This window comes from Amblyomma mixtum, chromosome 3 (assembly GCF_055824585.1).
Source record: "Amblyomma mixtum isolate Tamu chromosome 3, ASM5582458v1, whole genome shotgun sequence".
Classification (NCBI taxonomy): Eukaryota; Metazoa; Arthropoda; class Arachnida; order Ixodida; family Ixodidae; genus Amblyomma; species Amblyomma mixtum.
Window position 1 is genome coordinate 68,416,313 of NC_143014.1, and position 15,695 is coordinate 68,432,007.

The 15,695-nt window shown below is 50.1% G+C and overlaps 1 pseudogene; it reads left to right on the top strand.

The window, feature by feature from the left end:
• The window catches only part of LOC149350511 (uncharacterized), a 122,710-nt pseudogene extending 110,105 nt beyond the window's left edge, over positions 1-12,605 (top strand).
• The last annotated feature ends 3,090 nt before the right edge of the window (positions 12,606-15,695 follow it).

The following is a 15,695-nucleotide window of genomic DNA, read 5'->3' on the forward strand; positions in this document are numbered from 1 at the left end:
GACAGGAGGAGTCGGAATGTGCCCGAAAGACGAATAATCGGTTGGAGAGAGGAGCGTGTTCAGCTGAAGTTTTCGGAGGATGTGGGTGTGAGAGATTCGGGTCGGGGGACGGAAGTGCCTGCAGTGATTCCCACAAATGGGAGTAGTGTTGCATGATTTACTTCTTGTAGAGGAGCGCTTTCACCAGAGGGTGGACTTGTTCAGGGGTTCGTAGTTGCCCGGTGTAGAGTATCGCCGGCGACTTGATGTGCCAGCTCATTACCTGCAATCCAAGCGTGGCCAGGTATTCACTTAACTGTTACTGTGGCGCGTCTAAGGGAGATGAGGATGTCACAGAGTTGATCATGGAGGTCTTCCGGGAGGATGGGGGATTGGAGAAGCGAGTTGCGTTCATCGAGTCTGTGTATATGGTGTAACAGGAGGAGGAAGGAGCGATAGGAATAGCCAGCCTTCAGAGATCATGAGAATGCGCTGTATACAAGTGTTTTGGTGTCCCTTTACATCATAGCTATATTAGCGACTATAGTGTTTAATGTTCTCCAAATCGGGAACGGTATTTGTTAGCCTCAATATGCGCCAGGCATGTAGTCAAATCAGCTGCACTAGGGGTTTATGTACTGATACTTTGCATATCATGACAGTCAGCGAGTGGAGACGGCAGATCCGCATTAGCCCTTGGAGAAGCTATGTATAAAAAATATGTACATAGCGGGCTCTCAGCATTTTCATGGTGTACTCTACGCTTGCCAGTCATTTCTTTACTTTAGGCAAATTCAGGGCTATTCCTACCGTAACCGATGTTCCTTTTTTATTTAACTAACATAGAAAATAATGCTGTTCAAAACAGCCTGGCCGCAAGTGCTTCGACGTAGGCGTGGAAGCTGACATAATGATTTTGTCTCGGATTTATCGCTAAGTGCAGCTTGGAAAAAGTGCAGCTTTGGAGACTATGGTGTGCATATTTCCTATGTGCCAACCAGCAAACTAAAACGGCAGCTGGTTCACATAAGAGACTGCCTAGAATGCTCAAGATACCTTGGCGCAGTGTACAAGATACCTTGCCAGGACTGCGACGCTACCTATATCGGCGGAACTGGGAGCTATAGACAAAGGCTCAAAAAGCGTCAGGGTGACGTCAGGAACGGCCGCTCTACGTCTAATGTTTCGGCTAGCACGGCTAATCAGTGGGACACACCATTGATTGGGACGAAACATCTGTCATCGCCACAGAGAAAAAAAAAACTTACAATCGTGCCTTTTATAATCTTTTCGTGTACGTAACACGAAACATGCTCTTAACAAAACTCCTGGAAACCTTCCTGAAATCTACAATAGTTCACTGCGCAATTTCAGCCGTACATAAGCCATCGTCGTTCTATCCAGTGCTCTGTGTGATCAAGGGAATCGTACGGGTCCGAAACGTCGTGTTTTCTTTCCTTAATGTCGGCGAATATATGCTCACTATTTTCGCAAAGCAGCGCTTCGAGGTGTGCATAAGAATGCGCGGCTGATTTTCCCGTTTACTCACTCTTATTCCTACCTAAAAATTTTCCCGTGCTGTCTTTCTTGTTGTGAAAAAATTAACTGCGTGGTGCCAATGAATAGTATACTGACGAACCCTTGGGAATCTGAGTGGTGAAAGCCCCCTATGTGGACTGTGGAGATGACAACAAGAATTCCATGGAACAGGCGTGTAAGATTTGTCCAATCTTTGAGGATGTGATCGAAGAAAGGAAGGAAAAGATGCCTTCGGGCCGTGGGAAATAAACTGTCACTTGCAACAACAACAACAACTAAAAAAAAGATCTCTGCTGTCCCTGAACTGACACTGTATTCAGAGGAAAGCCTTGCAGCATGCTGGAGTCACGCGGCACTTCCTGGCCGCTCATTCAGTCTTCAGCGTGCTTGCTTTGCTACGTTGGCTGCACAGCAAGGGTATTCGAGCTACTGCGACCATACTGAGCTGCACGCAGGACGTAATACAGCGAACATGTTGAGAAATTAGAGGGCGCTATGCGCACGCTGTGTGACCTACGACGTTGTCACGGTGATGTCTTCAAAGAAGGACGATGCGGACGCAAGAACGTATCACTCTTCGAAGAAAAAAAAGAGGCTGCGCATTCTCCCCCGTGGCGTTAACGGATACTACGACCGCGTATATAGGCATTGCTCACAAACTTCAAATCACTGGTAGCCAGCTTGGTAGTTCCCGGAGTGTCGCAGTCACGAATGCGGAGTAGTTGATACGACTGCCTTACCTGAAAAAAGTGAGCAACTCTCTCTGTATATTATGCTCGTTAGAAGCATGTTACAATAGTGTGATCATCGTGACAATCTGTACATAACCTTGTACATACCTGTAGAAAATGAGCAGTGGGCGTTCTAAGCTTGTTGAAAAACAGGATAATGGACTTTCTTTTGGCTTGCATGGACCGTTTAAAGGAAGGAAGGAGGTCTTTCTATTAAACATGGTATCTCAAGGGTTTCAAGGTAGTGAAGACATGGCGCCTGCCACAACTTTTGCTGCAGTGTCGTAAGAACTTTTGGGAAATAGCTGGCACATTGTCCCATTGTCAGCCCTTTTGATGTAGCCCAGGTCCATGCATTTTGAAAGCAGACAATCATTTTTATAACTTCTGGCCTGACAACGTTAAGCACATCATCATCGCTGCCATTGTGGTTTTAGTTTATAGGTCACCCTCAAGGCATTGTTCACATGATGAAACTTGAACTCAGGCCAAGGAGACCAACTGCTCCTGTGTCTCACTGCCGAAGCCTCAGATGTGAACCTCATATCAAAAGGCATACGACGTGACAGTGTCGTTGCAGGTTATGGAATGCATATCGCATGCTGAATGGTTTCGCTGTTTATGCGACAAGAAAGCATAACCCCCTCACAATACCGCGAGAAAAGCTCGCAGAAGGCAGGGTAAATACGCTGGACTTTACTGGGGTCTCCTTTTCATGTTTTGACCTCATATGCCTTTTCTTTTGGCACATGTTTTCTCGATATTCGTAGGCCTGGTTTGTAAGGTGTCATCATAAGAAGACTCAGAAGGCTTGCGGGGCTGTCTGTATGTTTAGTCATGCTGTACAGTCCGAGAGCGCGTGTATTGGCCATTATTCCCTCAGCGGCGTTATTAAAGCCGTGTTCAACCCAGCAGCGTCCTACTGTCTTCCTTTCGCATGTGGAGGGTGACCAGCCGGTCTGACTTGACTCTGCCTGACTTTACTTTTTCGGCATTTGCCTCTTGGCCAAGCCGATAAACACTGGTGGCCCTTTCCTCAGCAGAATTGCAACAGACGTGTCACAGTCTATCACGCCAAGGAATAATCCGACTGAAGTCGTGCCACAGCATCTCCGAGACCTTCCTTGCGTGCAGTGACGTCTGAAGGAAAATTGAATCGGTCCTCGGTTGCTTCTAAGTTGGTAATTTTCTTTTTGCCATTGACTCGTACTTTTCCTTATGTTCATTTTTTACCTCCTTAGGTTGATCACTGAATCCTAGTGACAGGCCAAGTAGTTCATGGCACGGCACCTCACACACAGCATAGTAGTAGACCGTCTGCCACGTCTCGTCAAACACGACGAGCTGTAGTCAAACAGGCCTCGGGACGCGCGGCCGACGTTTGTCCGCTGCCTGCGGCCGACGTCAGACCGCTCACGCGCCGTCCTTCCGGGCGTCAGCGGGGCCCCCCCGCGCGATCACGGCGGCGGCCAAACAGCCAGTGGACACCCTGCACTTTCGTCAGCTTTTTCGCCGCCATCGGGAAACCGGGAACATCGGCGGCGGCGCTCAAGATGAAAGCGTGCCTTAAACTGGAGGGGGCATGTTTATCGGCGGGGGAAGAAGGATGGCAGAAGAGGGCGCTGGGCGTGGAGGAGCTCTTTCAGGCAGCCCTGTTGTCAGGGCGCCGCGCATCACGGAGAAGGTGCGAGAAAGGCGGGCGGCCGCCTCATTGTGGGGGGTCGCCGCCGACGCCGAGGAACCGCCGCCGCCCCACCGATGAAGTTGCAACGCGGCACCGCCGACCGGCTCCGTGCTGCTCGGTGCACGCTCCGCCATGGGCTGCCCACCGAGCACGAGCAGAGCGTGGCTCGTGCGCTGCACTGCTCGCTTCGCCGGCCCCAGTCGACTATCCGCGAGCGATTGTTTGCCTCTGCGACGGCGCAGGATTGCTCCGTGCGCTGAAGCGGATAGGGATGATGAAAGCAGTAAGACAGAGCAGTGGCCGCAGAACACAGCTGTTGATGGGCACTGTTTTGTACCGGAAAGAAACGAGCACTCAGTCATTGGGTCATCAGCACCGCACCCTTTATTTACCTCTATGCGGTTGTCCTTTTGAATTGCTTAGCGTCGTTTATTTGTTTACTTAACTAAATTAAGCCCAGTTTATCTGGGCTTGTAACTAGAATAATATCATTACGAGATGCTTACCTGACATTTGGCATGCCTCGTAGACCTTTATGGGACACATGGTCGCTATTATGGCAGTCGGCTATCTGGTGCAGTTTCGGAGCCGTATACTAAATCTCATCTCAGCGAATGAGTGGCACGAACAGAAAAGAAATAACACTTGCCAGATGTCGCAGTGGCCTTTCGTCCCACTGTAAAGGTTTTGTCTGTTTTATTGCATGAAATCGTCTTATCGCATATAGCTGAAGCTGAAAAACTGAAAGCGCCAAAAACATTTTCATGTTCCTTTGCGGGCTACAAGCATGAAATTCCTCCGTATGGCGGCTTCCCTTTTCTGAAGATGCAAAAAAGTTCATGGCGAAGCCGACCTGCGAATCTGAACGGAGAGGCCCAGTAGCGCGCCTCAGTCTCTCAACTCTGCGCAATGTGGACTGTATATAGTGTCGTGGTCGGTGGCGATGTGGCCACTAAATGTCCTTCGGTGGACCTATCATAGCCGCACGACGTGTTGGCAAGTAACGTTCGCCCTTGATCCGTCCTGGTGCGCCCAGGTAAATTGTGCCGTAACTGCTACCGCTTGTAATGAAACTTGCAACTTCTTTCTCCGTCGCGGCCTAGCCACTTCGAGCACCGCCACTCCAACAGAGGACAACAACCACCACCACCAGTTCCGCTTCTGAGCGGGCAACCGGCACGGGAGAAATTTTTGCACGAAAACCTGGGATGATTCGCGCCGGGGATTTTCTCGAGTGTGACGTCGGCTTTTCCTAAAGGTACAGCCTTTGTAAAAAGTATAGAATCCAAAGAGTCTGCTTCTGGGCCATGCTGTGTGGCTTGTTTGCTACTGCCGGCGTTACGAATGAATGGAAGGTCATAGGAACTCTCATCCTTCCCACTGTGGAAGTTGAGACTTCCGCAGGTGCTAAAAGGGCTACACGGCTTAGAAGCGAACACCTGCATGGGCTCTTTACTTTTGACAAAGGCTGTACTTTGCTCAGTAACGGCGGAACAGACAACCTTCGAAGCAGGAAATACAAGTGCAGTTCGTGTGCTTTCTGACGAAGCAGATGTCGACGTGGTTGAGTAAGGACACGTGTGTACCTGACACGCGCCAGCGCGCGTTACCGGCATATCATCCTTGTCTGATTTATAACCAATAAACCATTAAGTTAGCCATTAGCTATTAGGAAGGAGTTCGGTACAGTTGAATCACGGCAGAACTGAGCACCAGGAACCTCCAGTACTATGCGCACTCTGGGCTGGCCGGCGACATTCCAGACAGGCAATTTCGGCCTGCGTGCTGTCTGCGCGGATACAGTGCGGAAAATGCGCTTATTGGGATTTCATTTTCACGCCCTAAAGAACCTTCATCACATGCAGGCGCACTGTCTGTACCAGTATATCATTTTGTGACTGTCGTGAGGAGTGTGTTTGCATTAACTGATGCATTTAGTTTCCAAGGATCACACGATTCCTATGCGCGTGAAGAGCTTTCTATATATATTTTTCATCGGCCTGGATACGTTTTCTGTAGTTCTCAAGAGCCGGTTGTGTTAAGGAAATCGTTTCAGAGGCTTCTGAATGAGTGGATTACATAGTTCAACCTTATCACACAAGCACTAACTCTCTCGTGGATGATACGCGAGACACTCTTGAAGGCGGCTTTCCTTTATATCTGCAGCGAAGAGCGCTTGTTCATCTTCAGAAGGCCCTCGCGAACTGAAGCAGAGAATAGTGTCTTGTCAGTCAAGACTAGCGTTAAAAATAGTCACGCATACGGGTGCACGCGCACGAAACGTCACCCGACAGTGCTTCATGTCAAATTATGCTGTACACCTGTGGGGTCTCGCATGGAAGGCTGCTATTTCTCGTGTTAAGTCTGTCCGACATTACAAGCGAATCCTTTCACAGCAGACTTGCGATTTTCTTTATTGTTAAAGGGATGCGGCATTAATAATGAGCTCCACTTGAACAATGCATGCACGCTCAGCGGGAGGAATCATTTGTAATCGAACTGCGCCGCTCCAAGTGCACCTGACCATCTTGCGGCCTTCCTTTCATGCGGCGGGCGTTCCGTGCCCTATGCACTGGAGATGAGTGCGGGGCGAACCTGAGGGCTGGGAGCAGAGTCGGGTCGAGGGAGGCGGAGGCGCTCTCGGAGAACGGGTGGTGGACGCGCCGATAGCGAGGGACACGCCTTGGGATCACCTGGCGGCTCGTTTGAGGCGCCCCGCGTGCCCCGGGCGGCCGCGCTCGATTGTGCGCCCAGCGCGTCCCGCGGCTCGTCGCCCACCGGCGCACGGCTCATCAGCCGCGGCGGCCGCAAGTGCAGCATGAGATCGGACGCGCGGTGCTCGCTGCCCGGCCAACGAGGAGGTCTGACGCGCTTTGAGGCAGCTTTTGACACGTCGCAGGCATTCATCACCCGCTAAACGAAGCCGGACGCCCGGCGGGCGTTCCATTAGAGAGTCATCCGAGCAGCCGCAGCGGCAGGAGCAGCAGCAGCAGCCAGAAGGGATGACAAATGCGAGAGGCCGCGGTGCGCCCGTTGGCATCGGCGGCCCGGGGTGTGTCGAGCGCAGCATCAAAGGCGCCGCTCGCTCGTGCGCAGGCGGAAGACGGCGGCCGCCGCTCCGCAAACGAATCACGAGCCGCAGCAGCGCCGCCGCCAGTGGGTGGTCCCACGCATGCCCTGCACGCCGCGGCGCCCGATTAGGAGAAAGGCCCCGGAGACCCCTCGCGCCCAACGCCACTAATTACTGGTGCCTCGAAAGGGACGGTAACGAGTCAATTTTTCCTGACGCGGCCGGCGCAGCCGGTTGAGGTGTCCGAGCCCTAATTGTGATGGGAGTCGACACGTGAGCTGTAAGATCCCCACCCCTGCCTTCCCCCCATCTTGCTTCTTGACAGCTTGTAGACCTGTCGGCCAGGCTTCCATCTTGAGCAGCCCGCCGCGTTCCATAGAAACCGCTCGCCCATGGGGCCGACATCGGCGATCACTTCCGTATGCTGCTGGGCTCGTCGCTGCACGCGGAGCACGCGACCGCCCTCTCGAGGACCACGTCTGCCGAGCGTGGGCTGCAGTCGATGATAGCTCACTCCTGTACGCGCTAACCTTGGCACACATGGAGCGGGGCTCCCGCGCTGCCATTGTCCGAGGCGCGCCAAGGCACGTCTTGGTGCAGCTCAATAGACACTTGCAGGACTTGCGGCTGCTGGAAGCGAGATCGTGAGTTCAACACCCCGTCACAGGCGCCACACTTCTATAGCCGCCCTGCGGAAATCACTGCGATCAGGGCACGAGGTGAAGAACTCCGAGTGATTTCCAGCTTTCCACTGTGACGTTCATTTGCCGTGCGGCATTGCTGGACGCATACAGATAGGCATTATTGCTATTCGCCTCTCGCTGTATGCTGTCTTGCAAGTAAGTATATAGTTTTCGCCAAAAATGAAGGTTTTTTTTTATCAATGGCCTGTAAATATGATTACAGTAAGCATCTTGACAAGAATCATGTGGCAGAGGCGGCACTTATGCCAGGCACTCACGAGACTCGTGACTTCATTCGAAGGCTTCGTCAGTGTGTACCGGTAACCTTGCGTCACGTTAGTCCTCCATTTTATACATGTTTACAGCACTAAATAGGGCTAGAAGCGGCCTTTTACCGCACAAGGCGGATTTATTGTTGCCTGACGGCGGAACGAATCACTGGACCGCCACAGAAACAGTTTACAGAGACCACTGTTAAGCGAGTAATTAAAAGGAAATGGAATGGCAGCAGAGGCAGGAGGAATTTGAAAGGAAAACTTTTTCGCACAAAAGGACCTAATGCATTTTTACTTCAGTATCGAGCTTAAAATACATTAAATGGATCATGTGTTCACACGCACACAAAAAAAAATTGTGCAGTGTTTAACTTTGCTGCGTAAATCGCCAATCTGAGCGGCAAATAATTATCACACAGCGTCCCCTGACATCGACGGTTCCAAACATACTTGTCGTGACGTCACAACCGCGTTATCCCTTCACCGCCTACTAACGGTATAGGGGTCATCACCATCATGACCAGCCTACCTACGTTCGCTGCAAGTTCCCATAGCCGTATTTTACCACCGGCCGACCTCTCCACCTTTCCCTCATTAAAATTCCTTTCTCTCTGTGCTGTGCCAGCTGCGGCCACCTCATCCCCGCAGACTTCTTAATCTCATCGGCCCACCTGATTTTCTGCCGGCCTCTGCTACGCATGCCTTCTCTGGGAATCTACTCGCTTTCGAAAGGTCCATCGGTTATTTACCTTCGCATTACATGTTCTGCCCATTTCTTCTTCTTTATTTCGGATTAGCAGTCTGTCTGTCTGAGACCACTCCTTAATTTTCTCTGTTTTTTTTTCTCACTATAAACGACTTTACCACTTTACTGGGTTGTGCACTCGGCGTGCGACAATCTGGGGTCCCCGCTCACCGGGAGAAACACGTCAAGTGAGCTCCTAGGCGCTCTGCGACGTATCCTCCCCGATTCGGAACCTCACCGCCAGCTGCACTCCATGTTGCACTTATGGCAGGAGTGGCTGCCTCTAATCCAACAGCCACTGTAGTCGGGGCCAAAGACCACGGCCCTGCGAACAAGAGATTGCAAGACGAAGAAGCCACCTGCGAGCCTTCGGCCGAAAGTGCAGAGGAGAGGGACCAAGCATCCTTCACAATTATATCTATCCTGCAAGAAAGAAAGAGCGGCTGGTGTTCCTATAGTCTTCTGGCCCACCTCGGATGGAGGAAGCCTATAGAAAACCAACACTAGATCATAGCATCTGGGGTAGTAACGTCGGCTGAAGAGAAAGTTCTCAGCCATCGCCTTAACAAGGACGGAAGCTTGATGGTTACAGTATCGACACTGCTCGCCGCCAGTCGTCTGCTTACAGTAACTGAGCAGGTTGGAGGGCTGTATAAGCCCGCTCCCATACTGGTACACGCCTTTTTAAGGCAAAATTCAAGATGTAACTGTCGCTTACTGAGGTGAAGACCTAGAGGAGTACCTGCGTGACCAAGGCGTCGGGAGGCTCACCATTTACATTCCTGAAGCCGGTAGCATGATCAAAGAGGTACGTCGTCGCTCGGTTCTCTTATTATTCCCCAAGGAATCCTCACTGCCCAAACAGGTTACGCTTGGATTGTATAGTTACCCTGTAACTGATTATGTTGGAGCAGCTGCGCAATGTTACAAATGCCAGAGACATGGCCACATATCGAGGCATTGTGCCGGCCCCGTTTGTTGCAAAGTGTGTGCTGGCCTCCATTCGCACAAAGAATGCATCTAGAGAGCGCAGCCTAAATGCACAAGCGGCGGTGGTGGGCCCACACCCTCCGTCATACGGAGGGTGCCATAAAAAGAAATCTGCCGCGATTGCTAACACGATAGAACAAGTACAAGGTAAACCGCCCAAGCGCCATGAACCACCGCCTATACTCGGGTTGTTTTCACAAACACGCCAGATCTCTACCAATATCCATCGTCGCAACGGGAAAAGACAGCTGGAAACATGCGCAGCCGCGGCCAGAAAGAAGCGAGGCAAGCTCACGGGTTCGCGGCCTTCTGCGAAGCTACCGCAACATTCCAAACAAGATTCGGCAAGCAGACTAATACACCACAATGCGACAGGACGACGTGCGAAAGCCAGCTAAACGCAGGCACCGAACAAGACACTACAAGCTTATTATTCATATATACTGTTCGCAGCCATCAAGACTCTTGTCCGCGCGAACCACTCGTCAAGAAGTCTCCCAGAAGTATACGCTGTTCTGGCAGTGGAGCCGTTGGTGTCAGAAACTTACGCTCCGCAGGGTCGTAATACAACGACAGCCTCCCCTGAGATGACCATCCACTACATCTTTTGCAAATGCACCATATTCCAGAGGAGGGCTCGCGGCTTACGCTCGAAACTTTCATGTTTCCGACAGGCAGTGCGAGCGTACCGTTCTCCTTTCATGGTCATCCCAGAATCGTTTGTCGAGGAACATTTTAGATTGAACAGATACTATTTTCACCATTCACAACGAGCGATTACGTCAGCAGATTACTGGTAGGCTTTCGCAAGGTTATCCTGGCCTCTCTGGTCGATGCCCTGCCTCACAGTGACATCGAATACGTGCATGCCGTAAGAGTAATTGACGAGCAAGAGTACAATCTCGCTGGAGTATACCTAGAGCCAGGGGGGCCATTCGACACTTTGAGGCTTGAAAACTTGATAGCGACGACACCTTCATATTATTTGTGAAGGCTTCAATGCTCGTCATGAAATTTGGGGCAGCTCACACACACACGTGCGCGAGGTGCCAGGCTTGCAGACCTACTCTCTAAGCATTCGAGTCAACCTCTAAATGACGGAAGCATTGCCTACCTCTGAGGCTGGACGACTACCAGCAATATCGACGCGACCTTTTCTACAATTTCAGTTGCCCATAACACTGGCTGGGGCACCGACATGGAAACGCGGGGAAGTGATCATTGCCCTATTCTTGTATCAGCTGTACGTGCGCAGATGCCACTAAAGAAAATCCCTATAAAATGTACAGGCTGGGATGCATACAAGTACCTGCAAGCAGGGGAATCACTGCTTCAACCTGAGAGCTAAAAGTGTTTGTTTACCATCAAATTACGAGGAATTTTAAAGGACGTATGCTATTCGCAGGCGAGCTGAAAGGATAGCTTTCAGCTCAAACAGCCTTGAAGATCATCGCGCCTGCCGGCGGGCATAACGACATAATCGCCGCTACTTGAATAAACTTAGTCGGCCAAGAAGGCGTGACTTTTGTTCCACATTGAATGTGCGCCGACCGATGACCAAAATTTGGCTGATCGTTACAGGTATGCGCACGCCAACCCAACAGCTTAACCTCTTCGCCGCACTGTGTGTCCATGAACGAAAATCCCCAAAGGAAGTTTTCGAAGAATATTGCAGACTACTTCCAGCGGGGTCAGGGCCTTCGACATTCTCCGCAGATGGTCAGTCGGTCTTCCTACGGGAGGAGTGCCTGCATTCGATCTGTCCTTCACTACTCAAGAGTTGACCACAACCATCGCCGAATCAAACAGGCGCACGCCACCGGGCCATGACGAAGTGAGCTACGAAGCTATCGCTAAGCTACCCCGTAACTCCCGCCTTCGTCTCCTGGAACATTACCATTCTTCTTAGCAGACTGGTGGGGACCCCAAGGATGATTTATGCAAATGATATCTGTATCTGGAGGGCATCACGCTCGCGCTACATCACCCAGTCAAATCTTGAGGGAGCGTTACTGAACATCTCTATGTATTTGACTCCCCGAGGTCTTCGTCTCTCGCCAAAAAAAAAAGTGTTTTCATGGCTTTCGTAATAAAAACAATGACCAGATATTCGCTCTTACTAGGTGGACGCGTGCTACCTTACGTACTGTCCCAGTGATTCTTTGGTGTTGGGATTGACAAAAATCTCTCTGGGACATCTCAGATTAGGAAACTCCGTGAGAGGATTGCGACAGCTTCACAAATTTTTAGGCTAATAGCGGGAGCACGATGGGGCAGCAAGTGCCGCTCAAGAGTTCTGCTTCGAAAAGCCTATGTTGAAGAAAGATTACGATATTATTTATCGGTATTTCGATCCACAACAGCCAAGAAGACCACCAAGCCGCGCGGAACCCCCTGCAAATCTGTCCTGGCCTTCTAAATGGATCATGTGCCGCGTGAACAGTAGCGGAAGCAGGATGTCTCCCGCTAGATGTCATCACCTCCAAGGAGACTATGCGTACCCATCTCCGGCATGTAGTCCAAGGGAAGAACTTCCTACACCGTGTCCAATATAGCCCACAGTAACTCTGGCTTCGGCCAAGCTGTGCAACTCCTGCACCTCCTTTGTATTACTCAGCCACAATAATTACTGATTCCGTCCTTTCCCCCTGGACACTCTCGCCTCAAAAGATCAAACAGTTTATACCAGGCGTGAATGCGAAGAGTCGCATTCCACAAGCTGCGCTACTGCAAGCTGCCCTCGCCTACTTAGCCGAGAAATATTTTGAGGGCACCCACATCTTCACCGTTGTCTCATCTTCACAGCAGACCTCCTCCTGCGGTCATTACGTGCCCTCACCAAGCCAAATGCTTTCCTACAGCCTGCAGCGGAAGAAATCCTCCACGACAGCAGGGCCTCACAGTGTTAAAGAAGCTGTAAGCTTCTTGATGCCGTAAGCTGATCGGGCTGTAGTTTTTCAAGTCTTTGGCGTCCACTTTCTAAAGGATTAAGGTAATGATAGCGTTCCTTCAAGATTCCGGTATGCTCGAGGTCTTGCGCATTGCGTATACAGGGCGGCAAGTTTTCCTAGCACAATCAGAAATACACGAGGGGGGGGGGGGGGGGGGTGCATATACAAGGTGGAATGTTCAGACTAAGTTCCCTGAACGGTACATTGGCTATGAGGAACGCTGTAGAGGAGGACTCCGGGTTTATTCAGACCACCTGGTGTTCTTTCATATCCGCTGACACAGCACAGCACACAGGCGTTTTTGCATTTCACCGCCGTCGAAATGCGTCGGCCGAGACCAGGATTCGATCCAGAGACCTTGGGCTCACCAGCCCAACGCCAAAGCTACTGAGCCACCGCGGCGGCCCTTACTGGCTCGCGTAACGTGCACGACGTCTGTAGGGGCATTCAAATGACATCAGGGATGCCGTTTTGTTGCACAGCGTGCAGCTTCATTGTTGCAGGCAGGAACAGATAACGATAAACAGATTAGTAACGGTAGCACTCTTTCGCCGTGCTTCATGTACAACAAAATGGCGGCCACTCCATAGGACGTTAAGGCATAATCTCTGTACACGCGCGCATGCAAACTCGTTCGCGCCAACCGTTTGAAAATATGACGTTAGTATGACGTAGTATGACGTTTGACGGAAGAAACTAGTGTGGCGAACGTCATCAACGTGTTAGCGGTAAGAGGGAAAGTAGAGGAATTCAGGATCTCGTTATTGAACAGATATTCGACTTTAACTGAGGATGACGACCTTATTATTGAAGCAACGAACGTTAATTTCACAGCTGTCATTGCGGAGTGCACAGTACAAGTAGGCGATAGGGTTGGTCAGACAGGATACTGGCAAGCTGTCTCAGGAGACGAAAGTTCTGATTAAGATACGCCACAGCATGAAAGACTCTCACCCCACAGACAGAATAGGACTGGCAAAGCTACCAAAGCTAATTAATGCGCGCAAGGTAACCGACATAAGCAAGTTTATAATGGAGAGAATTTAGCATGTTCTAAAGAACGGAGGTATCCAAGAGCGGTGAAGACGAAACTAGGCATAGGAAAAAATCAAATGTGCGCTTTAAGAGACAAAGGGGGCAGTGTCATTAGCAATATGGAAAAGACAGAGCAGCCGAAGAGGTGTACACAAATTTATGCAGTAGCCGATATAATCAGGATCTAGTAGTCCATAGCAATGGGACATCCCGCCATTAACGACAGAGGAAGTAAAGAAAGCCTTAGGAGCAATGCAAAGGGGGAAAGCAGCTCTTGAGAATCAGGTAACAGTAGAAGGATGGAGAGCAGATTGTGCTAGAAAAACTAGCCATCCTCTATACGCACTGCTTTATGACCTCGAGCGTACCAGAAGCTTTGAAGAACGATACTATAATCTTCATGCATAATAAAGGAGACTTGAAGGACTTGAAAAATTACAGAAGGAACAGCTTACCCTCCGTTGCCTACAAGGTATTTATTTACTGAGGTAATCGCTAATAGAATGAGGACCACTTTAGACTTCAGTCAACCACATGATCATGCAGGCTATCGTAAAAGCTACTCAAAATAAACCCTATTCTCACTATCAATTAGGTGATAGAGAAATGCCCAGGATATAACCAACCGCTATATATAGCCTTCATAGATTACAAGAAAGCATTTAACTCAATCGAAACATCAGCAGTCATGAAGGCATTACGGAATCAGGGGGTAGATTAGCCTAATGAGAAATTCTGGAAGATACTTATAACGGCTGCACAGCCACCATAGACCTCCATAAAGTGATGAACAAAATTCCGATAAGGAAGGGTATAAGGCAGGTAGACACGAACTCGCCACTGCTATTCACTGCCTGTTTACAGGAGGTATTCAGAGAGTTACAGGAGAATACCTGAGTAATCTGCGATTCGCTGATGACATTGCCTTGCGAAGTCACTCAGGGGACGTACTGAGAAGCATGATAAATGACTTAGACAGGCAGAGCAGAGCAGAACGGTCCATGGGTCTAAATATTAATATGCAGAAAACCCAAGTAATGTTTAACAGTCTCAGAAGGGAACAGCAGTTTACAGTTGGTAGCGAGGCGCTAGAAGCGGTAAGGGAATACTACTACTTAGGGCAGGTAGTGACCGCAGATCCATATAACGAGAGTGAAATAGCTAGAAGAATAAGAATCGGGTAAAGCGCATTTTCCATGTTCTCTAAGATCATGAATGGCAGTTTGCCGATATCCCTCACGAGAAAAGTATATAACAGCTGCATTTTACCGGTACTCACCTATGGGGCAGAAATGTGGAGACTAAAGAAAAGGGTTTAACTTAAATTGAGGACAACGCAGCGAACTATGGAAAGGAAAATGATAGGTGTCACGTTAAGAGACAGGAAGAGGCAGAGTGGGTGAGGGAATAAACGCGGGTTAATTACATTCTAGTGGAAATCAAGAAGAAGAATGCAATTGGGCAGAGCATGTAATGAGAAGGCAAGACAACCGATGGTCATTAAGGGTAGATGACTGGACTCCAAGAGAGGGCAAGCGTAGTAGGGGGCGGCGGAAAGTTAATTGGGCGGGTGAGGTTAAGTAGATTGCGGGGATAGGGTGGCCGCAGCTGGCACAGGACAGGGTTATTTGGAGAGCATACTGAAAAAATTGCGCAGAAACATAAGGACTAAGCCGATACAAACCAACCAACTAGCCCAACTTTCTGCTCTCCTAATTGGAGAGATATGGAAGAGGCCTTTGTCCTGCGATTGACATTTTCAGGCTAATTATGCTGATGACGTAGAAAGCAGTGCATCTCTACTACCTCTGCTCACCAACCGCCGTGTTTGCAACGAAGCTCTTCACCCCCTCGCCGGTGCTAACCTCCTCCGCACCCTCTCGCTTTCACTGCATCAGCGCCCTCTCTCCGGCCCTTAAACTCCAGTGCGCTAGAATGCCTCGATGGCGAACTCCGGAGACAAGTGGACATCCAGGCACGCTGCAACGCGGTACTATATCGAGAAACACTACG